At 39.3% G+C, this 27,341-nt stretch overlaps 1 protein-coding gene across 4 annotated transcripts in view; it reads right to left on the reverse strand.

The window, feature by feature from the left end:
• Positions 1 to 27,341, reverse strand: part of TSHZ2 (teashirt zinc finger homeobox 2) — a 214,459-nt gene that overhangs the window by 165,653 nt on the left and 21,465 nt on the right. The window lies entirely within an intron of this gene.

The following is a 27,341-nucleotide window of genomic DNA, read 5'->3' on the forward strand; positions in this document are numbered from 1 at the left end:
AATGTACTGCTAACAGGTCAAACGCTGGATACTTCAATGATGATGGGAGAGAAGTGTTTACAGCTTTCCATTTCTGTCCTCATTTACCTCATAAATGATCCTTTCCTTCTAACTGAGTGTTTGGGGGGCAGATATAAACCATTCTGGTAATACCTGGTCTTGTTGAAATCTGGAAGGCTGCATGGGAAGGCTAGCAAAACACACAGATGCTTATTCATTCCTGAAGAATACTAAATAAATATAAGCAAAAGGTTTATTTTTCACAGTAGTAAACTGCCCATTGGAAAACACTGTCACATTGACATTGTAGGGGTACCAATAAACCAGTGGGTACAGTTAGATGTCCTGTCTAACACGGCCAATGTGACTACATAAGCATTTTGCCTTTTGGTTTCTTTAAAGTACTGTCATATTCTTGTAGTTGGAAGAGTAACTAAAAACCAGTACCAACAGTGTGTGTGTGTGAAATCTTAATGTGCTTAAACCAGTGCCATGATTTTTGGCAGCCTGACTTGGAGAATCCAAATGCTTGGATCAACAGCAGTACAAGCAACGCTCACAGCTTTGCATCCACGACCAGTACAACAAACATTTCTTGCAGCTCTCTGTGTGGCCACGTTGCACAGAAGACATGTATAAACATTTTTATTGACTCAGCCAGGAAGAACGATCTAGCTTCTAACTGTTACACTAGCAGTGAAGCAGGCTTACCAGTCTGCTCTAAAAATACTGATTTATGTTCACCATCTAAATCTTTTATTTTTGACTATTAGTAGATGTATGTAATTTTAATATTTTTATTCACTTTTATCACAGAACATCAGAATAACATGAGTTGCAGAGACAGCACCTGTACAGCAGATCATGATTAATGAGGGAAGATGGATAAAACTGTGTACACACAGTTCAGTGTGCATGTAGGATGCTTCTTAAAAACCTGTGGCAATCCAGGGGCAATAACCTATTCCTTTTGTGACAGAAGTCTCTCAAGTGGCTACTAGGAAATCGAGGGGGTTAGGATGAAGTGTATTTCCTAGCCCCAGGTTCTGTTAGAGGAATGGAAGGAGTATGAACAGTGAATGCATATGCTGGAAATAAATATAACTTTTACCTTGAAGAGTTACAAATGGATGAATAAATGTAGTGTAGATTAATGAGGGAGTTAACCTTTTTTTCCCCATAAAAGTTCACAGTATTTAATGGTTAAATGTATAAGGCAGTAACTTTTAGGACATTTCACATTTCCTCTTTCAAATTGATAAACAAAAACAGGGAAAAAAACTAGATATTGTTAGTATTTTGGACAACGTAACAGTAAGATCCTTTTTCTAATCAAGACAGCCTCAGTGAATTCACCTTTTGGGCGACTGCAAGCTCAGGTGTCACGTTCAGAAGTGACTATAAGCTCAGCTAACCGGTGCTCGTACAAATGCATCGTAACCTACTGTTAAGGGAACGAAGAGCATTTTTAAGCATGTGCACTTGGAGAGAAAAATTATTTAAGAAGTCAAATATACCCGTGTATTTTAGAAAAATAAACATATGCATTCACTTTTTACTAATCTAATGGAAAATCATTTTGTTTTAATGGTTTCAAAACTTCCCCATCCCTTGAGCAAACTGTACCCATTACTTTAAACACCTCAGTGTCTAGTAATTGTTCACAAATGTGTCAGGCTACCAGTAATTTAAGTCCTGTCAGGAATAAATCTCAGACACTCACTTCTTCCAGTCAGTGACTTGAAGAAACCCGCCCACATGTCAATTACAGGAAGCTCCGCGCGGTGGCTTTGTTCGGAGGCTGTGTAAACAGCAAAAGCTTCCTCCTCGCTAACAACTGTTTTCCAAACCCTATATAAATGTTTATGTGAACTATCCTGCAACAGCATCTAAGGCAATAAAAAGCAGGCACGTAAAAAACAATCTGTGTTGTACTTGTTGGCAATAAATGTACAGCCTGTGGAAGCTATATATCCAGTTGTGAATTATTTTCTCTCAGAGGTCTGACCTCAGAACATTTAAATGTTAGATTGTAAATCAAAATGATATACTTCTACTATCTACAGATTATTCCCCAGTTTCTGAGTCCTGCTAAATACGTTGGTCTGCAACTACTTGCACATTAATATGTAAATAAGCACACAGGTAGAAGTATATTCCAGAGAGATATAGGAGAAAGTCAAACAATCAAAATATATGAGCAGGCATATTTTCTCACCTATGTTATTGTTCTCTGCAAGCCACCGGGGAGTAGCCACAACTTGATATATGACTGATGCAGCATAAGGAACAGAAAAAATCACTGGAGAACAGCTACAGGAAGAATATAAAAACACCAAACAAGGTAAAATCTGGAAAGCTTAGTCATGAAGTGACACACTTACCTAACTGACACTTTAGGAGTCTGAAATAAGATACTCAGAAACCTCGTGCAGCTAGTTTGAAAGAGCCTAGATTTTGCAAATGTCTAAGTCTCTACTGATAAAATGTGCTAAGCAGAATTTTTGTTGCTTTGCAGGATCATCTGTGCCCTTGTATAGCAACTGTGATATCTAATTCCCTACAAGGTTCACAAGATAAAAGCTTTACCAAAATTTGTCCACACAGCCTGATTCAACAGTGGTGATTTGAAATGACCTTGTGGATCAAGGATTGTTGCCATTTTCACAGAACTCACAAGTTAGTCTATTTGCCATCAATACAGAGGCTCAGGCTCAAACCCCTGCATGTCCTGATTTAGAGTGGGAATTTAAACTCCCGTCTCACAGCAGGACCCCCGGATGCCACTCTCCCTGCTGAGGTGGGTGTCTTCCAGCCCTTCCCACTGAAACTGTTCCACTTTGTCTTCGCATTTGACTACACATTAGACAAGAAAGCGGAAGGCAACCTTCGCAGACTGTGCATCAGCACCCCAGCCAGCAGACTTAATCTTTCTATCTTCCCTCATCCCCTCTTTAATGTCTTTCCATGCAAAACAGGAACGGTTTGGTTGTTGGCGTGCTCTCCTGGGAGGTGGCAGAACTGGCTTCAAATCCAGTTAGGCATGGGATGGTTCCACCCCGCAGGGCAGAGCAATAACCCCGGGCAGAAGAGCAAAGCCAGACCACGCTCCATTCCACGAGGGGCACCTGGCTGGGAGCTCAGGCGCAAGGAGCTGGAGCTGGCCAAAGAGTTTTGGGTCTCTCTCTGCTGGCTACTTTGGATGGTTACTCTGCAAGGGAAAGTTTCTTAGGTTTCCCATGTTTGGTGTGTATTGGAAAGGAATCTGGGGCATGCCAGTGGCTCAAGCTGCCCTGCCACAGCGGAGATCCCCCAGTAGAGAGCTGGGTACACGGCGCAGTGACACTGAGGCCTGTCTCTTATCCAGGCTTCTCAGTATTTTCAGCTCCAAAGCTTGCTTACTTTGGAGACCTTTGCATTGAGACTGCCTAACACAGCTAGATACACCGCAAGTCAATAAGGTATCCAAATATTAAGAACTTACTACAGTTATTTTTCCTCCTTTTCGGGCTACAAACTCTGATTCAGACAAAGCATTCAGCAATGCCATGAGGAGTTTTGCTGAAGTACAACAGGTTTTGAAGTCCTTCAGGTGTACCACAAAAATCCCACTCAGTTCACTAACATGGACTTTGGAAGGCACAGACTGAGATCTCTCCAAATTTCCTTGTAACCGTTTTATAGATAAGGGTTAGTTAAACACTATGGTTCTTTCCAGCATGAGTAAATTGACTCTACCAGGAGCACAGAATAAGGAAGGACTTTGAGAACTGGCAGAAGGCAAAGAGAAATGGCAATGACTTCCCAAACTGATACACTGTAGCTACTGAAGACAGCCGGTGCCAGCACACATAGTTTAGGACTGAGTATTGAGGTTCCCAATTCAGCAAACGCTCTTACTCAATCCCATAGGATTTTTTTTGAGGATCTGGCCCTAAGCTTTTAGCCAGAATGACTCACCCTCCATTGTGCTATATTTCTCTATGGTAGATCATATTATATTGCCAAATGAAAGGAATGTGATGTTCGGCAGAGGGAAAAATACAAACAAACAGAGAGAGCAGATGAGGTGCTGCAGTTTAAATTGTGCTTTTCAGTTTTTTATGTATCATAACTGTATGCAAGGATGCCCTGGAGCTGCGCTATAAGAAGAACACTTTAAGAAGAACCAACATAAAGAAACAAATAGCAATAAATGACATAAGTATAGCACCTACTTATTTTTCAGATATACAGAAGATTGGAAGCAGTACAAACATAGCATTGTACAAAGTGTATTTTCATACCTAAGCAAGCACACACTTATGAGATATATTTATGAGACAGATGCAAGGACTAGAGTAGAAATATAAATATGCACATATGTTATACAAGAACGAGAGAGAGTGGGAGGGACAAGGGAAAAATATTAGGGGAAAAGTTTCATCAAATCTTTTTGGATGAAATTTTAACAAATATCCAAGTAATTTGGAAGCTGCCTCCTAATTTTATTCTTCTGTATGTTACATCTCTAGGAAAAAAACTCCTGATCTTCCTTCTGTTATTCTTTCAGCTACTGGCGTCCAGCTGCAATAATTTTACATTGTTAGGAGTAACTGTGGGACCTACAAACAAGTGAAAAAATGGGGAGAGGGAATTGCTGGAGATCATGGAGTACAAAACCACCATTTGAGTTCAAAGCTTGATTGCATTAGTGTATGTGGGATAATTTGGGGATACTTCATTAGTTTTGAAGTTTCTGAACACTGAATTACTGCAGAGCCCTAATGGAGAATGAAAATATTGAGATTGAACTGTAGCTTCTAGAGACTGAAGAAAGAGGAAAGGTTGTGAAATAGTCACTTCCCTCAGCTATGCAAAAAGCTGTGGAATCCGTCATGCTGACGCATTGTGCGTAACAATCCCGAAGAGCTCATCAAAGATTGCAAAAATATTCATTAATTTTTTTCTCCAGGAAACACCAACTTCCTGTTGAAAAATAAATAAATAAATAAATAAAACGGAAAAGATCTAAATGAAAGTCCTGAAGGGAAACAGTGTGTCACAGGAGCTGCAGCCAGTGCCATCACTGCTGCCACATGCAGCCGGAGCCTTCTCCCGCTGCCCTGCAGAGCAGACTGGTGACACACGACCAGAGAGCGCAGTGGGAGCAGCAGTCCCATAAGGACCTGGCTCAGATGAGGAGAATAAAGGACTTAAGCTCCCCCGACCTACCTTCCCACCAGGACACGTTTTCATACCAAACTATTTGAGATCTCCCCTTCTGTCTCCATAGCCTGGCAGATTGTTGACTCCAGGTGGCGAAGTGTGCTGAGCCCCCATCACAAGGCTTATTCTGTCTTGTGGGGTCCGGCCATTGAACATCCCTGAGGGAGCAAGGCTAGATTCACAGCCAGGCTGCTACACAGTTAAATGTATTTGGAGAATAAATCTTCCAATGATGAGACGCAGTGTACCAAGCTTAGCTAGCTAGTTCTTCATGAAAAATAACTTAAGATTTTTTTTCCAGTGAAATTATTTTTTTTTCTCAAGGGAAAACAACTCATCTGTCACTGGGTAAAAATATTCTGGTTAGATGGGCCTCTAACCCCTTTATTTCACACCCCTTAAGGGGTGAAACCTTTCATAAATCTCTCTTGGTTCAAAAGAAAGCTATCCCATGATTTTTGCCCCATACATGAGATGATAAATAACACACAACCCCACTGCAACCCATTATGTATTCCAGACTAGGTGAACGGTTAGATAAGACATTTCTCCTTCTCATGAGGGTATCCGTTCATATTTTGCATGGTGTGGAAAGAACGTATTGCACTGAATGACGACTGATGATGATTAATGTATTATTCTACAGAGCATTATGGTTTCTTTTCATTTGTACTGCATTGTTAGGAGTAAAATGTGATAAAATGGCTGTAACTGTTTTCCACCCTACTTTCCCCCTCCCTGTAGAATTGTTAAAAATAACATTTGAAAAATGATTGAAAATGAAAGAAAAAAGGACTCTCTTTTCTGCTAGCATAAGTGGGTCTAACTCCCCTGAATTTAATGAAGCTTCTTTCATTTATAGCTGCAAAAAAATCTGCACATTTTTAATAAATACTTATTTAACTTTTTTGTTTGCTTTTCCTTCCTCCCTGTAGGAGTTGGAAATATGGCAAATATGAAGATTCCAGATTTAACTTAATCCAAAACTGGAATCTCAGGCTGGATATTTTAAAACGCTAAAGAAATCTTAGTAAGTAACTTACAAAAATGCAGTACTTTGAAAATGTGTTTTGGCCAGGGGAGTTGATAGTCATTTTTAATGGTGAGGGAAAAATACAACTAAAAATTCAATTATTTTTTTTCTGAAAATAGGATAAATCATCTTTTCTCATGCAGAAAACAAAATAAGCAAGCAACAAAACCCCAAGTCTTAGATCTTTCTTATTGTCTGTCCATAGTATATTTCTCTCTTCCTCACAAAACACTCACATGCATGTGTACACATGGGCAAGAAGGACCTATATTCACTAATAAAATCTCTGCAAATTCCAAGTTTATTCTAACTTTGCTTATGCGCAGCTGTCTTTCCTCTTCTAAAGCTGTTATTACATTTTTTATCATAAAACTTTGTCCATGTTGCCAGCTCCCCTCCTTAAGTGCTCTAAAGTTTAGAGAACAAAGAACATCACAGTTAATCCTATCCGAAACTTTATCTGAAATCATTCAGATAAGCCATAATTTGTTTGAGCTCTGCTTGGAGCAAGTGACAGAGTTTCAGATACAGTAATTTGCTACGTTTCCATTTAAAACAACTGATGCTTCCCACTTCTAATACACTGGGACATAAAATCCATGTCAGTTGTTTATATTTGGGGATTATAGAGTTATGGGATTGTTTGAGTCTGATTTTTAAGCCAGTTAGGCATGCCTTTGAATGCACAGTCACCACAATTTTACATTCATGTAAAGCAGCTGTATATGTTGATGAGTAATTCTACTTCTTTGCAAGAAAAATTATTTTTATTTGCACCTGCAGTTCTGGCCATACTTGAGGAACAGAGCTACATGGGCACTTGATGGATAAAACCCATTACAACATCTTATCTACATATTTACATGCTTACGTAAGAAGTTACATATATATATATATATATATATACATATATATATATTTTAACTGTTTCCTATGTGCTTAATACATTGGGAATGTATTTTCACAAAGCAAAGCCTAACACTTCTTCAGCAGGAATGAAGCCTGTGAGTTGCTGTAAGTTTTCAGGTGCATTGTTCATTGTTACAGATGATGCTGGATAAGTCAACTCTTGCCTAAGGCCTGGAACAGGCAATGCATACGCCAGGAATAGCAGTCAGGATTTCCTGCCTTTCAACTGAGCACATCAGGCTGCACTGCCCCTCTTGCTGTTACCATATTTGCCTCTACCGCTGTGCAGCTGCTTTTGGAAGGAAACAGATGTAAGTGTGCAGGCTGCGGGGGGACAATGACTCGCTGAGAACGGCCTCTGCACTTCCACAGATGAGAGGCAATTGCCCAGGGCCCTGACATGGGGATGGAAGAGCGTTTCCCTGACATTCAGCAAGGACTCCGAGCTTCTCAGCTCCTCAAACCTATCCAGCACAACTTCAATAACACAGATGGCTTTTGTACCAAAGCTGTGAAACTACTTAATTGTTCGGCTTCAAACTTCAAGTGCCCATTTGGAATAAAATGTTACAAAACATAAGGAGCTAAGAAGTGCAACTGAGGCCTCTCTTCCAGGTCAATTAAGAACACAAAGTCTAGCATTTCAGCATTCGGATCTCTCTCAGTCATAATTCCCATCCAGCTAATTTTCTATTTCAATAATAATAATAATAATAATAGGAAGATGAAGTACAAAAGAATGCTACTAAAACTAAACTACAGCAGAGAGAACTATTCACTTTAGCGTGGTTTAAGCTTTAGCTCAGCCATACTTGGCTCTTGTCAATTCATGTCAGAGTCTTAAGATTATTTGATTTAGGACAGTCTTGCTGCTGTCCATGGGCCTTGCCAGAGAACAGAATATAAAATAAGTTCCAGGAAGGGGTCTGAGGGGAGTTTTAAGGCCTGATTACTTTAAGATTCATTTTTTGACAATGAACAGGCTTGGGGATAAAATAACATTGGAGGACGAGAAATGTCACTATGGACCTGAACCTGCAAATACTTATGTACGTGTTTTAACTTTACTACTGTGGGTAGTCCTGCTGAAATTAATGAGACTGCTCAAGGGGGTAAAGAAAAGCATATGCACAGGAATTTCCAGGATCGGAGACTATGTGCTTAAGACATGAAGAGTTCCAGGGCCTTCATTTGGGAGTACTCATATGCTTGTAGTTAAACATGCATGAACATTTGTAGCATCAAGGCCCAAAATTCTTGCACTGCAAATAATAGGAGATGGGAACCTGAAGCCAATTGCATTTGGAATAAAACAGGCAGAGAAAAAAAAAAAAGAATCCCATGATCTCACGCTAACTTTGGTAAGAGTTATAACCCTTTGGCCAGACTATGAGCTGGTATAAACTGGAGCTACTCTCTGCAACTGATAAAGTGAATAAATGTAAAATTAAGTCTATAGCTAAGTGCTTTCCAGACCTGGGAATATTCCTTAAGGAATATACAACAGAATTTATTTTGGAGTGCAGTCATTACATTTTGAAGTGTCAGTTTAGCCTGACATGATACAAAAGACTAGAAAAACGGAAAGTCCTGGGTCCAGGAAATGGGAGCAGTATGGACCGTTTGCTTCGGATGACAGGCAAGCTGGTTTCACAGGGATCATGTTCAAATGTCAAGAAAACTGGAAAATTCGGAGATATTAAAAACAGTAATGTAAACTGGAAGATGAGGAATATGTTAAATTGTTTGATTCTTTCTGTACTTTTGTTTCTCATTTAATCTTGGCTTCAACACAATCAATCTCAAAATAATATTTTTTCTTCTTTGTATGGTCAGTTTCTTACTTTAGTACTATTTCAAACTTCAGAGAGAGGAAAGAGTACCCTTGCAGTACCCTGTAGCTATAAAGAGTAAATAGGCAAAATACAATAAAATATCAGTCAAGTTTAGTCAACATGAGCTATGTTTTGTAACATAACCCAGCAAACAGCAAATAAAAAAATTGTCCCTTGCCTAATGAAATTTAAACTCTACGGAACTCTGCAAAAAATATGGTATTTTCAATTTTTAGAAGCTTCGATAGATGCTCAGATGCTTTACAGAGGAGAAATATAAAAACACCTAGACAGATAATTTAACTCCAGATTCCTCAAAGTACTTCACCCTACTCTTTTAGAGTAGAAGCCAAATTTTGTGGAAATAAGTACTTCATCTCCAGGAGCCACACGGATCTAAGAGCCTTTTCCTAGTGTGTTTACATTGCTTAAGTTCTTCATTTCCTCTGCCTGAAGCAGTGAATTGCAATGGAATTGAATGCACAGTAAAACTACCATGTACGAAAGGTTTATGCATTATGTTAAAAAGTGCTGTCTTGATAAATGGTGCCATTAGCATCTGGAATTCACTGCATTTGTCGGGTTAGGCCATTCTGAAAACAGTCCTTAAAAGTGTAACAAATTTGCTCAAATGCTAATGAGCTGAACCGCCACACTGATCTGTTGAATGGAGCCAAATATATTTAAAAGTTTAAAGCATTTGTGTATTACTATTAGCCACACTTAGTGTTCTAAGTATATATCAGTTTTCCGGGGGGGGCGGGAGGGTGTGTGTGGGGGGGAAGATTGTATATACTTACAGTTTAGCACTCCTGAAAATATGTACTAACTGGTCATTAGAAAAAATTACTTTTTCATGCTCTAAATTTCATGTACATAGGATTGAGTACAGAAGTCTTCAAAGGATCAACTCTTTTAATCAGAAATTTTTCACCTGTTGTGTCATTCTACGTTCTCAGTCCTTACAAACAACTGGTACATGTCCCATGCACTGAAAAGGACCTTTTTGTTTGTGTGTAGTAACAGCAATTTCTCCTTTTTGGTACACATGTAAGGAAGTAGGAATGTAAAGGCAAGCAGTGAAATTTAGCCCTGCCTATTCATGTTTGGAAAGAAGAGAGAGGGAAGTGACCTCTCTGGGCAATACTTACTTTCTTGAAAGTTCTAGTTTCCTAACTTCCTTCCAAACAAATGAATAGTAGCCAGCAGCGGATAGCTTGGTAGCTAACCACTTTTAAGACATCAAGAAAACCTCACCTGAAATGTGTTTAGTTTTTTAAAAAGTCAACAGAAAAATGTTTTTGCTAGAATACAGAAGAAGCCAGAAATTTGAAAGCATAAGGACTAAATTGAGCCCATGGTCTGGCTTTACTCTTGAAGTCAAACCCAAGTGATTGGAGCCGAATTATATATTGTATGACAAAGATGTTTAATGAAATGATATACACAGTGATGGTAGACCACCAGGAACCAATGTCGGAATATTTTCATTGGCTACTACTCTTCCTTGGCCCATCCTTATTCACAGACATAGAGCTGAGCCAGAGTCAGGAATTCGGCAATAGTCTGACTCTACTTACATTGGCTTTCTACCACGAGTGGTCAGCCACAAAATTTCCACCCAAGTAGGTCCTTGAGGTCTAGGACAGTCAAAGTATGCGAGACTTCCCCTTTCATAGATTGCTTCTGATGCACTCAAACAACGATATGGTATTACTCTGAGAAATAAAATCCAACCTCCCAATAGCATGCGGGCTATTCAGTTAACAAAAGGGAGATCTTTAATCAGCATTTTACAGAAGTGGGTGTTGGACTATGTGAAGTTTTTCATGCAGAGCTCGGTCACCAAAGAAAATGACATTCCAGGTCCTAATTATTCGCAGATGAGAAGATTTGCGAATATTTCAACTGGGAAAAACAAAACAAAACAAAACCCAAAACCAACCAACCAAACAACAACAACAAAAAAAAACAGACTAACTAACCAAACAAAAAACATACACAAAACAAAACAAAACACCCCACAAAAAACAATACATTAAAAAAAATGGAGTTTTATGAAGTCAAAACTTTTTTTTTTCTTTCTATTTTTAAATGAATCCCCTTTAAACATTCCATCTGGAAGTGAAATTTCACTCTGAAAGGTGATAAATTAACAACAACAACAAAACTTTAAAAATTATAATGAAGCCTGGAAAACAAATAAAAATAAAACAGAAGCAAACAAACACATGAACAAAACCAGAGTATTTTATTTTCTTGTTTGTCCACCAAGTTAAAAAAAAAAAAAATCAATTAATCCCTCAGACCTTCCTGGAAGCACTATACACTACACAGAGAGCCTTATTTTTTTCAGGAATAAATTTACTTTACAGAGCAGCACAATGATATAGTGCAGAACTCCAAACATAAATGGAATACTTCGGGCAGAGCTTCCACCACTAGGAGTAAATTCAAGAAAAATATTGACCGACTCTCACTGTTTTCTTTTCTCTACAGTATGTAATAATTCTAGCAGGATGCACAACAAAGCACTTGCGTTCTCCTGCACTATTGTCAGAAGAATTTGCTGAATGCATCTGAGAGTTGACATGGCATGTGAATCTCTCATGCCTTCTTTGCAGAGATTCAAACTTTCAGCATCTGAGCGTCCTGTGTCCTCTGCTTATTCTCTGCAGTCTGTCTGTTACCCATGGCATTTTGCATCTACTGTTTTTTAGATATACTTAAAATAACATGCCAAATGAAATAAACACACTGTTAAATGAATGCCCTAGAAGTTTTATATATTTAACAGTTTTAACCCCACTAACCAGTTTAATGTTTAATTATAAAAAGCTGTGTGGGCCCCAACTGGTTTGAACCTTCAACACTAGTCAAAACAAGTTAAATCCAGCAAAGCAGAAAATACAGTTGTGAGCAAGCAATATGTTGGTTAAATTGTTTGAGATGTCTTGCAATTTGTTAACCTTGAATGGTTTCATTTTGAGCAATATTTTCATCCTGTCCTTATCTGGGCCTTTCTGGCTTTTGCAACCCTGCAGGTTAAATTCTGTAACTGAATCAAGGACAGATATTAAATACTAAAATGTCTGTTTTCGTTCCCCCAAATTAAATTCTTAAACCAAATAAATAACTTAAATTCCACCCACAATTAATTCCATTCATGTTCTCCTGAAAGTTACAGGCATGAAGAGGCTGGCCAGGTTTTGAAATCTGACCCTTCATTTTTATGCCAAAGTGGCTGCAAATGTGAAAATTTGGGAGATCTTCTTTATCTTTTCTTTTCTTGTCATGTCATGTCCTGACTCTACAAGCGAGCCTAGAAATTCACTTAGAAAAAAGATATTGGGATACTATAAATACCAGACTATGTGGTCCAGCTCTATTTTCAGGCCATGCAGCTAGGTCTTCCAACTCTGCAGCATCAAGCTCTCGGCCTTTTGACTGGTGACAACAAAAGATTTTGCTTTATCTGCACATTTGAAAGTAAACTTGTGGCCCTGGACCACATGAGAAGATGAACACTAGAAGAAAATGGCTCAAGAATAAATTATTTGCCTTGTCTTCCTCTCAGAATTCACATATAAAAAGAGGCTCAGGCAGTGCAATGCTGGGAAAAATTAAGATTTTCCCAGACTTAACCATTTTCCTTTTCAAAAAGATTTATAACACACATGAATCTCAGATGTCACATCTTATTGTGCATAATTATACTGATGTCTAGACTAAACATTATATATATATACCCACACATACATATAATTATATATCCTTATGACTATGTATTACTGTTCTTCTATAATACCTATTCCATGGCGGCGTTTGTAACAGTATTTTGTATCTTAATGATTCATAAAACCTATATACCATGGGAAACGATTTTATCCAACAAGCAAGTCAGCACTAGACCTGACACCAAAGTCTTAATGAGGTCTTAATTCACCTATGGTATAATCAGCTATGGGATAAACATCATATCCTGCATACTATAATCACTTAATACATCTCTCTTATCTATTTGAAGATACAAATGAAATGTAAGTACATAAGTATATATGTCTGGTCATCCCACCCATTAAGATGAAGGGATACATTCTGCAATCACCAGAGCAGTTAATTACATTCATAATACACTTCTACCAATTCCAAAAAGTTTTGTAGGTAGGGTAAAGCATTTTTAGAGCACATTGTTGGGTAAAGATAAAACAAAAATCAGAGACTGCTACTGCTGTTCATTGGTTTGTAATGAGGATGTATGCTCACCTTGGCAACCTCACACATGTGGTTCCTCTCTCAAGTTCTCATTAGCTTGTAGAGCACATTACCAGACAAGCTAGATAGATTCTTGACCTATTTAATTTCAATTGTGAAAACTTGCTCAGTTTTTTACGTGATTTTTCCAGGCATAGTTGCAAGTGACCTTACAATGTGCTATATATTTCAGGCAAATATTTGTATGCAGAAGCAGTGAAGTTGAGGTGTACTCTTGGTTTCTACTGGGAATAGAGAAAACATTATACAAAAGATGAAACAGCAAGGCCTGAAACACTTAGGCATTTAATTGGAGTTTTTGTTTGAAAAAAAATTCCATAGTAATGTGCAAATGGATTCCTCACATGTTTTATGGTGCATCCACATTTATCCACCTGTTTTCCCTGACAGATTAGCCAGGCCAATAGCTTCACAGAATCCACTGTTTTCTCCAAGGTAGAAGATTCCATTATGATTTTTTATTTCTGGTTTCTTACTCTTTATACTTAGCAGAATCCTGGGAAGGCAGAGGAATGCCCATCAAAGTACCCTTGGGTTGATTAATGAGTGAATTAGATGGGTTTGTTAGCTGGGGGGAAGCCAGCTGTGGTTTGAGGATCTCTTGGACAATTCTGTGGGTTGTATCTGTAGGACATAGCAAAGACAGAAAAAGCATGGCTAGGAGACAGGAAGGAAGGAGGAAAGGGTCTTCTTTGATAGAGTATGGGGGATCTCCTCAAGGAACACAGAGAAAATGTGGTAGCTCATGGAGAAATATAACGCAGTCTGACAGCCAGAATATTTAATAAAAAAAAAGTGTAAGTCAATTTAGTGCTAGGAAAAATGACAAACTAACAGGCTCTTGCTACAGCTGGCCACATCAGAGGTTAGCATGAAGGACATGAAACTGTTGGAGAGTGTCCAGAGGAGGGCGACGAAGATGGTGAAGGGCCTAGAGGGGAAGACATATGAGGCGCGGCTGAGGTCACTTGGCCTGTTCAGCCTGGAGAAGAGGAGGCTGAGGGGGGACCTCATCGCAGTCTACAACTTCCTCGTGAGGGGGAGTGGAGAGGCAGGTGACCTATTCTCCATTATCACCAGTGATAGGACCCGCAGGAACGGTGTTAAGCTGAGGCAGGGGAAGTTTAGGCTGGACATCAGGAAGAGGTTCTTCACCGAGAGGGTGGTCGCACACTGGAACAGGCTCCGGAGTGAAGTAGTCACTGCACCAAGCCTGTCTGAATTTAAGAAGAGATTGGACTGTGCACTTAGTCACATGGTCTAAACTTTTGGGCAGACCTGTGCGGTGCCAGGAGTTGGACTGGAAGATCCTTATGGGTCCCTTCCAACTCGGGATATTCTATGATTCTGATTCTTCCCCAAGCGGCCCTGCCCGTAGGCTACAGCATGGCCCTACAACACTCTTCTGCGGAGCTTCCCTTGAACTAAGCGTTGGAGAACTGAGAACTAATCCACAAGAGCACTGCAGCAGTCACACTGACAGCCTGTTTCACTTGTTAAATAATAATCAGCTCTCAAAATCAGCTCAGAAATTATAAAATAAAGTTACAAAAATAGCATGCAGACCATATGTTAGTTTTCATTTCAAAGTTTATCCTTGCTCTAAAGAAGGTTAAATCATATTCATTTCTCTGAAAACAGTCAAGATATAGGAATTTAAAATACCATGAAAGTGTTATCTATAGAGTGCACCCTGGAGTACCAAGAAAGAAATCACATATGCATGGGATTACAGAATACACTTCAAGGCAGCACAGAAGCACATACAGTAACTAAGAAACAAACATGTTTTTTCTGACTCAGAAAATTGAGTTTAATTTAGTCTTAAGAAATCTGTCTAGTCTGCTAGTAGTCATGAACAGATACAAAGAAATGAGATCAATGGTGTGCTGAACTACCAGGTATGTAAACTACACCCTGCAAAAAATAAAAAGAGCTAACCCCAGGGCTGCTGCCAAGGAAGCCAGCCCGAGTCCCTGCTCTAACACAACCTCGGTCAGTGCGGACACGGCCGCTCTCTGGGTGTCTGGTCCCTGTGATCTAAACGTCGGCTGCAGCCTGCAGGGACATATGATGAAGCACTGCAGCATTCTTAGAGTAAGAGAAAACAAACAAACAAACAAACAAACCAGTCCCACACCTCTGAAAACTCTCAAAAAGTTGGAAAGCCTGTGAATTCATGCTCAGTGTGAAGTAGCTCAGGGGCTCGGAGACCAGACAATGCCTCTCCTGCACAGCAAGAGAAACACAGCAGGTAGATCCCAAGAGCAACAGTGGGATATGGATAAGTACTTTTTTTCCCCCTCAAAAAAATGTTACAGCCCACAAAGTAGAAAAGACTGCTATTAAGACTTCAAACACTCTCCCAAATTGTAATCAACTAACATATTTGCCACAGAGACATTTGTGATCACAGTTGGGGTGGGTCCACAGGACAATGTCTTAATTAAATTGGCAACCAAGATATATCATGTGGCCAAAACCCTAAAACTAGATGTCCTTACGAAGATTCAGAAGGATCCAAGGGCTCAAAACAGTAATACCACTTCTCTTCATACCACAACAACCTTATTAAAAAGAACAAAAAATATCAGTTCTGTTTTCTTCTTATCTGTGAATATTTTGTCTCTGGGAGATATAAATACTGCCATACCAAAACACACGTAGCTAAAAAGCACATCAAGAAGTTGACCTGCTCTGAGGCTTCAAGGCTATTTTATTATCTCTCTAGCTGTAAGAGATACTTAGAGCTGATCATTCAAAGAAAAGTTCAGATAAAATGTGGAAAGAAACGTGTAGATGATACACTGGTGTCATCTGATTTTCTTGGGGCAAGAGATGTCATTTCCTGAATGTATCAACTTTGCAGTTGGCCAGTGTCAGGCTCATTTGATGAGTTCAAGCACAGAACTTCTTGTTCATGCAGTTCTCATACTTGCCACATATTTTACCATCATGTTTCTTGCACGTGCAGCCAGTCTTGACAGATATAATCTCCAGACCTACAATGGCTGCATATATTGTGCGTATTTTGGAAGGTATGGAAGGAATCTGAAGACATTGCAGCATCTGTTAGTTACATATGCAAAAAGGAAACTTAAGAATTACCATATGGGGTTTTGAAGGACTGAAGTTCAAATTTTGATGGTCAATACACAAGCATAGCTCTCTGTAACTTCTAAAGTTTACTAAGTCAGAAAGACTTTTAAGTTGTTCTCCCTTTTGGCTTAAAAGAGAAAACCAAAGTTATATGGTGTTGCAAACAATAACAAAAGGTGTTATACCATAGGTTTGAGTAACTAGCATTACAATTACATGGGATGTTTCGGGTGAGTTAGGTGAGAAAAATCTGATGTAAAATTAAATCTTTAGGTTGTATTCTGAGCAGAATTGGGTCACCAAAGATACATACCTACCTTTCTGAAAAATGCTGCACTAGTGCACCAGTGGCTAAAAAATCTTTAGCGATACTGGTATCCTCTATTTCTAGACACTCAGCAGGAGACAGTTGTATAAGATGTGCTGATCAGAAATTCCTGTATAACCACTGAGTTCTCCTTTTGAATGCCTATAACTGGGAACTGAAAAATAGGACATGCCAATTCTTTTTGTTTGTTTGTTTGCTTGGTTTTGTTTTGCTTTTGTAATGCTTGCATTATGGCTCTCTTTAAATGATAACTGTATGGAATATAAGTGCCAAAGCAGCCTACCAATGAGTATGCTGCTCAAGAGTAGCTGCTGAGAAATGTTTGGCCAAATATTATGGGACAAATGGGCAAAGATGTCAAATTTGCAATTGCTCATGCAAAACACGCACACATCCCAAGCGTACCCGGAGAAGATTGATAACTGTCCACGAGTACACCTGGCCAGCCATTTGCCCATGCAATTCTCCTGGTTTTAGTGTGCACAGCTGAGGCGGTGGCACATAAATCAGGCATGTAACTGGGCAGAGACTGTGTGTGAAATCATGACCATTTTTCACCGTAGCCAATTCTACTTATTTTATCACCAGTCTCAGGATAGTTAGTACTTGTCTTAAAAGCTCGTTTCCTCCAGTTCTATATTATGCGAGGATCTCATATTTCATTAAAAAAAAAAAACACAACAAAAACAATAAAAAGAAAGTATGCAGCTCTTATGGTCACAGGCAAAAGCTTGAAATCAAGAACACAGAGATCCTAAAAGCAGAAAGCAAACTGTAAGAATCCAATATGTGCTATTAAAAAAAAAAAATTCTTAAGCCACTCATGATTTTTAAGACTATACTTAAGATTTCTTAGCATATGGCATTGGGAAAGCTGCTATTTTCAAATGCATAATGTTTTATGAACACGTAAGCAGACAAAGCACTGTAGATATATCAAAACACAGGCGAGGAAAGGTCCTTATGCTACAGCAAATTTATTTCTTCTTACATCACACATCCAGCCATGTAGTAGACTTTCGACCAGTACGATACACAATCATATCTCCTTTCTTCTCTGTTTTCCTTTCCTCCCAGTATAAGCACACCGCAAACCACAGACAGCAGACACCCCACAGTGCTCCAGAGCAAACTTTAGACCCTTGACATGACAGCCCGCAAGCATCAGCACTGCAGCATGCGGGGTAAAGGCCCAGAGTGTTCCCAGCACCTCAGGCTCCTGGAAGCAGGCAGACGCCGGGTGAAACACACCAAGGCAATCCATGTACACATGCAGATTTTTATCTTATGTATATAAAACAAATAGCTATTTTCTGGAAGGAAATTTTCTTTCTTCATTCATAACTAATATAAATATATTAACATTGAAAGCTCTTTCCCACCTCCCTGTCTCATTTTGTTTTTCTTTCTTTTTTCAAGTGTAGGGTGAGTCACAACGTTGATCAGATTACCTGGTAAACAGGTCTCAAACTTCCCACAAGCTAATGCATAGAAAAGTTTGAATCAAAATGGAGACAAAAACACAAAAGCCTCTTGAGACTAGGCTGATTAAAGTTCAGGGGATTTTTGTGCTAGAATGTCATTTCCTTCTGTTATCATAAATAAGGTGTTAAAGCATTGCTAATCACAATGCTTAATGCATGCAGGGACGAATCACCGAGGCCAACCTCTTTATTTTTTTTTTTATTTTTTTTTTTTTAATGCTTTTGTGTCAGTACTTGTGAAGGCTCAGGGAGTAGCCACGACAGTAACTGAAGGTCCCTAACTGATAGTACAACCAGCTGCTGATTCAATAATAACAACCAGAGGAACTATGGGCGCAATTTGCTAACAGCTGGCACCATGCCCACCAGTGCAGTGTCGAATTCAGGAGGCAAAGAAAGGATGCTGAGTTGGTCCCACAAAGACATGCTGACGCAATTCATATCCAACTCTGCAGTCAGCCTAAGTACGATACCGCTCCTTCAGAGAAAACTAGTTCAGGCTATTTCAGCTCTTTCTTCTCATTAAATACCCAAATCCAAAAGCAAGTTGAAATAGCACACTGGCGAACCCCAGGAAAATGGACTGACCACAGAAACATCAGTTACGAACACACAGGACAATCAATTTGTTTCTAACAGGCAAAGGTGAACCTAGGCTAATATTACATATTTATACACACCATGAAGAAGGCAGTTAAAAAAGGGAATTAAATGTTCTGAAATGTTGACAGGAAAAAGTCCAATCTCCAGTCTTCATTAGAATTGTTTCATATTTTATATAAATGTTCAGAGCCTGTGCCATTCCTTATCAAATGAGTCTCTCTCTTTAAATCATTTAAATTGTTACAAATCAAGTTAAGAATCAAAAATGTTTCTTAAAAATCCATTCCTTTGATATATTGTGAATTACTACTCAGAGCAAAAAAGAGAAACAAACCTAGATCTGTTTGCTGCCTAATTTACTGCTGGTAATAGTTCAGATCTAATCAGTGGAAATAGAATACTGAAGTACTTACATACACACATATGTATGTATATATGTATGTATATGTATGTATATGTATATATACATTCAATATCTTACTTGCATCCAATCTGGTGATTCAGAGCATACTGCTAACAAACACAGCTCCATGATCGTGACTCATCTCAGCTATATCTTGAGTGTTATACTGCAGTGAGGGAAGGAGAGAGGTGAAGCATGGCTCAGCAATGGGAGCATGCTGCTATGGACAGGACGCACAGCAAAAGCAGGAGCATCATCAGCTCTGTAGCCAGGAAAACTGCTTCATCCCACATTAGTTGCCTCTGCATTAAACAAATACAGACACACATGCGCATATACATATAGGCATTTTATGTATATGCATGTGTATGTATATATATGGTAGAAAATACATACAACTTACAAGGCTAGTATTTTGTTAACAACAAGTCCTCTCTCAAAGCCTCGCACACTCCCACCCAGGTGTAGTATGGGAACAGAAACAGGAGTCCAGACTTTGCCCCTTCCTCATCTTAACATAAGCCATTTGCAGCCAGAAGCACAAGGGTAGAGGTGTGAGTGTCTCCAACAGACCTGGATTCCTTGCACTGGTAAGGCTCTGCCATCCTCCTTGCGTGTCCCTCCACTCTGTGCCAGCCACCGCCATGTAACCTTCCAAGTGCACACCGAAATCAGGTAATTCAGCTAGAGAGAAAGACTTCTAGGAGGTACCCAGGCAGAAAAGGACAATGACTATTTTTAAGAGACCCACAGCCCGAACACAAGAGGAATTTGGGTTCTTCTCAGGATGACTTTGAAATGTTGGCCTCAGTACTTCTTCCTACTTTGCAGGACACTTCCTTCCAGCAGCACCTACCTTAACACAGCAGCACTCACTGTCACAGGAACCAAATCACAAACCGGGTGTTACTCAGAGATCCTATCCCCTTTGATACTCAAAGCATCATAGTGGAAGATCCTCCCGCTCCCCAAAACCTAGCACACATACCAGAGCTAAAACCAAATGTCTTGTCTAAGTGTTTCATTGCATACCTGCCAGATGTGCCAACGTACAGTTAAAAACATATTTAAGCCAAGTCAAGCCAGAAACGAACACTAACAGACTCATTGAGTCTTCTTATCTGGTCAACACACTGGTAAGTGCCGTGCAGCACTGCACAGCTCCTCGCAGGTACAGCCACCTATAGTTGCTCTCGCTCCTGTCAGGGACTGGTGTGCCAAGGCTACCAGTTGGTGCCTGAAGGAAGCAACGCTTTTATTGCCTAATACTGGCATGCTGGGAGACAGCCAGAGCACTTCTGTCACCCTGTGCAATCTAGGGCAGTAGTATTGGTTCCTTAACTGGCCATAACCGTGTGTTGCCAAAGCAAGACAGAACATAGCAGCATTTAGCTGTGTGTGCCTTTTCAATACCAAGCCATAGAGAAAGCTGAAGCTTTCAGCTTCCACTTTTGAGCATTGCCAATGCCCAAAAGTGCCAGCATCAAGTTAGACTGAATTTTCTATACCTAAAACCTATTAAAAAATGAATAAGGACCAAATACATTGCTTGGGGAAATCTGTTAAAGCCTGCACTAGAGGTTTCAAAGCATTTACTGCTGCTTGGTTATCTGAGATGTTTCAGTCTGGTGACTAGTAATGATTTTACCATAAAAACAGCAGCTCCAAAAACAACATGGTCCAGGACATTTCTAAGATATCACACTGCCACTACGAGCAACGGAGGCAGAGCCTGTCTTTTCAGGAAAGACATAATTAGAAAATCTTTGCATTCTTCCTTCCCGCCACCATTCACTTAGCATTTATTCTAAATGCAGATTAACAATAAGACCCATTTTCCTCCAGAACTAGGCTCAGGCTTGAGGAATGTTCCTCCTCCTACCCTAACCACTTAAGCATTTGAAAGCTTACAAGTAAATTGCTGGACATGAGACCCCTGATTGCTATGCCTACACGATTGATGATTGATAGGTCTAATGAATTACTAAGTTTTCCTTCCTATTTCTGGCATTAGTCAAGACTTCATGTCCAAAGATTATTCCACCAGACATGTTCTGCGGATGTGATGGGATTAGCCAAATTTCAAAGCTTATTTTTGACCTCCAGCAGAAAATTGAGCACATACGCTATTGAAGCCAACTGGGACTATAGAACATCAAGTTGATTCATCAAATTAGCTCAAACATAATTGTACTGCATGACTGGCTATGGAAGTTGTCAGCTATAAACCTGTCAAAAAGCCATCAGCTTTAATGTTAAATAGAGACACAAAGTAATGTTGTTCAGAATTTGACATTTGTTGGACTTACGCCTGCTAAAGGATGCTATCTGCTTTGTTTCCTCTTAGAAAAACTTGTAGTCTGAAATATCGTCTTGATAGATTGCTGTAGACAAAGGTAGAAACTCTGGTTGCTAGAAATACCAGCTATAACAAAGTAGATGGATCTGTACTGCCTCTATCTAGCGATGTTAACTAATACCAAAATAACTGCAGAACACAAAGACTCAGAAATCTTTCCAGCAGTTGCAATGAACAAATACAGCATATTTTACTGTTTACTGCAATTGACTTTTTTTTTTAAAGTACAAAACAAATGTATAATTTTGTTTTTATTTTCAAAACAAAAGATCGATGAGTTTGGTATGGAATATGTTGAGATAGTTCCAACTGACTTATAACTGCATGCAGATAGCACATCTGCAATGAGAGAGCCAAGCACTAACTTAAACACCTAGCTGCTTTACGTATTATCACACACTATAGCATTGGATAGCAGAGAAGCACTCTTAACATAAAAATGGTGGGTCAAATGTTAAGGGTCTTACAACCCCATCCCCCCTTAAAATCAAAAACATGCAGAGCCTAAGCTTACACTCTGCACTCAGTCTGTCCCTTGTGCTTGTGAGTATTACGAAGGTGGGCTGGGTAAATTAAAGCTTTAATTCCGCATTTGTTTAGCTGGTATGCATCTAAGTCCAGACTTTTAACATGATTACATCTTTTTGGCTTCCCAGTTTCCTGTTTTTTAAAAATGATGCATGTATTCCTCTTACAATTTATGGGTGATTGACTAGACAAGAGCGATATGGTCTCTAACGTGTCAATGCACGTTACTATGAATCCTTAGCCCACTGCACATTGACACGAGAGCTGTAAATGAGGAGCTCCTGCAAAGTCGTTATGATCTCAGATGTCAGCCCATGGTGAGAGCTCCCACACATGCGCTGTCGACAGTGTCACGCTATGGCTCAGGAGGAGCATGCTGGTCCTGCCCCGTGAGTAGCTAGGAAGCACCCACAAGCCATCACACCCTGGGGATGCCCCACGGGCACCACAATTTTCATTGCCACTCCTTGTACCCTGCCTAAGTCCTCCAGCAACATACACCTAGGGGAAGTCCTGGGAAAGACAGTCACAAACAATGATGTGTTGAGGCTGGAAACTGGACAAAGTGTAAGCTGCAGATTTAGCATAAAGAATTTTTCATTTGTTTTCACAGAAACACAACAGGGCAGGAAAAAATAGAAATGTAAAAAAAAAAAAAAAAGTGTTGAGGGACTTATCATAGGGGAATTGCAGAGAGAAGGTGTCAGGCCAACACTTCAGTGTAAAGGAAGTAGCAAGAGGCAATTCAGGCTTCTGATGACCAGATACCAAGTGCCTGCACTGTTATCTTGTGAGTCCTCTTGCATGAGGGACAAGCAGTAGCTGTTCTATCCCAGGAGACATCAGAAAACAGCTTGTGCTTCTTAGATGTTCCATTTTACCCCCATCGGAGCTATTATTCCACACAATATTTGTTTGGGGGATTTTTATTTTATTTTTTTAACTTCAGAACCCACAGAAATGGAATCCTAGGCCTGGTCCCTTTTCAAGGCAAATGCCTGGCATATCTGGGATTTCCAACCCAAACTGGAGTGTGGCGCAACAACAACACCGCTTCCTAAGTGCATGCAAGGTGAGCGTTCATCCCCACAACGTGCTGGCAAACAGCAGCAGCTCCTGCTGCCAACTGGGATCCGAGGAGCCTGCCATCCTCAGCCCTTCCCCACGTACTGCAGCGAGACTGAAATTCCCAAACCCTCACTCAGGAGTAGTGTCAAAAACAGAACTCTGAAGCCAGAGGGTGATTTTTCCCAGTTCTGCAGCTTCAATGTATCTTTAAACCAAATCTGCTTTCTCGTATGCCAATTTTTAGCCTGGAGCCAGGTATTAGAGCTGAGTGATAAATCCCTGAAAGGGTGATCACAATAGAAATTCTGACAGACACTTAACACAAGTGGTACAAACTCAGGGAGCTCAGGATATATACTTTTTTTCTGATTACGCATTGGCTATGAGTTTGTACAGACAACTTAAGCACAAAATGTATGTAAGGCACTGCAAAAGCTGCAAATCTGGGACTTATTTGTGACCTTTGGAAAGTGACTTTCTCTGTAATTTTTTTTTCCAAAGGCTTCATAATCGCTAAATACAGCTTCTACAATTGCATATTGTTTTTAAATTGAGCAAAAAAAATGGCATTTGAACAATGACAACTTGATAACTAGAACATTTACCCCTCCCAAACCTTCGGCTAAGCTATAATACAGCAAGTGGGACTTGAACTATGATGGGTTTCAGTATTAACGTTCATAAGATTTGTCACTGTCACATCTTGCTAACACTCAGAGCATCTCATTTTCTAAATATAATGTATCACTGTTTAGTGGCTAAAAATGTAAATTACAAAAAATGTAATCATGTTCAAGAAACTGAAAAAAAAAATATGATCCCTGAACCCCTCAGCACGCACATGACTTAATGTGGAGCTTACCAATTAAGCATAACAAGACTGCAAGGCAAACCTGTGGGACAGCAGCAGCAATCGCCCAGAACACACATTCCCTGTTCTGCACAAATCCCCCAGATTTCCAAAAGCATCTTTGCCTTAGATTCAAGAGATAAAATATGTGAACCTGTCCAAAGGAATAATAAACAATTATAAACTTAGATCTGATTTCTGATGTTTAATGTTTCATTTCTACTTTTTTTTTCTCTTTTTTTTCCCCCTACTAATAAGAATTCTGGTAGCAAAGAAACAACAGAAAATATTCAGAATTTAAAACCATCCTCTGTTAAACGTCAAGCTGAGATGTTCTTTAAAAACACCATATAAGAATTCTTCCTAGTATAAAAATCAGTTTCTTTGCTAAGGGCATTCTTGGGGTGTCTCCCTTCTTTAAATCTAAACTATAGAGGGTTCATTTGTTTAGCTAAGCAAATATAATGGCCAGTTGCTTTCGGAAATAGTTTTCCATGTCCTCTGCTCCCCACAACGGGATGTTCCCATCCTGTCCTTTGCTTTGTGTTCGTATTCATCTGACCTGATGGTAAACAGGTTCAGTGAGTTAAACTGAATTTACTTTTGTTGCAGGGCTACTTTTTGGCCATTTTAATTCTGAATTGGCTTGTTGCTGATGAAACTGTAAGTGTTGTTGCCAAAGAGGAAGAGGGGAGGATTGATGCGCAGGATGGCTCAGGTTGAACAGTTCTAACAGGCAGCAAATTTCCTGCAACCAGCTGTATTGTCAAATTATGCCCTAAGACACCTAGAGCTAGGTACAGACAGAAAAAAAACCAACACACCTAGCTTTCTCTCAGGAGAATGCAGGTTACACATTGCCACAAAAGATGAGAGAGTCTGACTTACAGGTAACTGGGTTATAACATCATTAGTGTAGGGCAGCCCAGCAGGAGCTCATCTGTGTGAACAACTGGAAGCGGCTATTCTGTTGAGAGCTTTAAAATGCATGGAAAAAAACAGTTGCAGAAATACCAAATATTTATTAATGAGGGAACAGAGAAACAGAATGAAATTATGTTAAGGTCTCTTTTATGCTATTCTATCAAGGGTGTGTAAGTGCAAAGTCAGAGCAATGCAAGGTTACCTTAATGTACACAAGAAACAAATCTGTCAATCTGCCACAGGAACTTGATTACCATGAAACAACTGAGTCTATCAATACTATATAACTTCTGAATTACCTTCTGACCAACTAAAAACCACTTTAAAACATTGGATTTGTTGGTTGATAACTGGTTTGCTATTAAAACATCTCAAGTTCACCTGCAAATCTTACCTGTCCTAACTAAACTGCTTTGTAGGTGTGTTAATGGAAGTTATTGCTGTTATAAATTATCTCCAGACATTGACAAAAGAAGTAATACAAGGCATATTTTTAAAAAGCACTGGCCGATGCATGGCTGAGTGATTGAGTTGGAAAATGAACCATTCCTTGGGGTTAGCAAATGATTTTTCATCAGCTAGCAGGCTATTAAGCACACCTAGATAATAAACGGATGATTTTAGCAGTAATTCTACTAGCTTCTCATATTTTCCATTTTAAATTCCATGTTACTTTTAAAGGATTCACACATTACATTGATTTACACCAGAGAAAAGAGAGCCAATGATGTCCTTCAATGTCGGAGACAGTGCATTATTATTTATCATTAATTTTTTTCTTTTTTTTCCCCCCACCTTATGAAACATTTGAAAAATGCCTGCCTGGCTAGCTCAGAAGTGAGTAGTGTGATCCTCACACAGGGCACACCCTTGTAATGAGGTGCAGTCTCCTGAGGATGTGGGTTTTGCTGCTTTCTGACTATTTAAAGCTTGATCTTCGGATGGTCATCCTTGCAAATCCCCCTGTCTTCCACAGGAGCTCATAGCTCAATCATGTGAACTTAAGTTTCTGGTAGAAACTAGGGAATAAAATCTTTACACTAATGAGATTATTTGCATGAAATGTTATTTCAGTAAGACAGCCTAGGGAAGGAGTCTGTTCACACTTGATTTTCCACATTTGTTATTAGATTTCCTGCCCAAAAGGACAATTTTAGGAAATGACTGCAAAGATAAAGTATTGGAACTGATGGTCAGTTCCAATGGAAGAGAAACTCATTTTTAACATGAAAGAAACTGGGGCAACAGAAACAGATTAAAAAGTGGCAGAACAGCAGTCCATTTCTTCATCATCTTCCAGTGTAGCTACTTGCTAGCACCATTGCAACCTCTGAAAAACAGTCCTTTTTTTTTTTCACTATGGAAGAGAGACTCACAGGTTCTGATTCTTTCTGGAAATGCCAACTACTATAGAAAATATGTCTGTTCCTGCCTGCTTATGTGTGTGCTCTTCTCATTCTGGGTATTCATAGCCTACTGCTCCCTGCACAATTGCTTTTGTAGCATCACTCAGAGAATACTGAAAAAGTTATTTAAAGCAAATTTGTTAAATTGGGTTCATGTGAGTTCAGCCTTCGGGGCAAAAACAGTACTTTCATACTCATACAGGAAGGCAAACTTTTAAAATAAAACAAAAAGCACAAATATTCACCGAGTCTGGAGTTTCATTACAAAGTGAGAAGTCAATTTATGGTTTATAGCTTTGTACCAAAAGCAGATGAAACTTGGAAATTTCAGAAGAGTTTTGCCTTGCAGTTTTGGATTTATTCAAACTTTAAATTCAAAATGAAACTGGGAGATGTGAACTTAAGTGGCTGATGCTGCAGAAAATGTTGTGATCTATGTATATATCTATTGCAATTTACTTTCACAAGATTGCATACTTTCCTGGTAATTACAGACCCCTCCTGCATAAGCAATAATTTTCCATTTGAACTTCTAGAGCACAGCCTGTTCCTCTCCTTCTTCAGAACAGTGCTGAACACAAATGTGCAGATTTATCACACCTTTTTCCACATTAGCCCTCCAGTTGATGAACCACTATAAAGCAAATAACTCATAAACTCTTTCATATGTTCCAACATTTTGAAGTTCAAAATCGAAAATTTCTTTCCAACAAAAGGCTTTTCTCACATTTTCTTGTCAGGTACTCTGTCCAGTTTGAATATGAAAACCCATTTTTCAAAAGAATAGCAAAATTCATAGCTCCGGGAAAACAAACAAACAAACAAACAAACCAAACCAAACCAAACCAAACCAAACAAAACAAAAAAAACCAACTACACTACACAAGATCCCACAAGATCCCATGGTCCTTTATGCATAAGCAATACTTCATGTTAGTTTCTCCCAGTGCAAATTTCCTCTCCTTCGCTTGGTAGTCTCTGGGTCAGCTCTTTGCACGGTTGGTGTCACCCTGACCTGGCATTGCTCAT

This window comes from Cygnus atratus, chromosome 16 (assembly GCF_013377495.2).
Source record: "Cygnus atratus isolate AKBS03 ecotype Queensland, Australia chromosome 16, CAtr_DNAZoo_HiC_assembly, whole genome shotgun sequence".
In the NCBI taxonomy this organism is placed as follows: domain Eukaryota; kingdom Metazoa; phylum Chordata; class Aves; order Anseriformes; family Anatidae; genus Cygnus; species Cygnus atratus.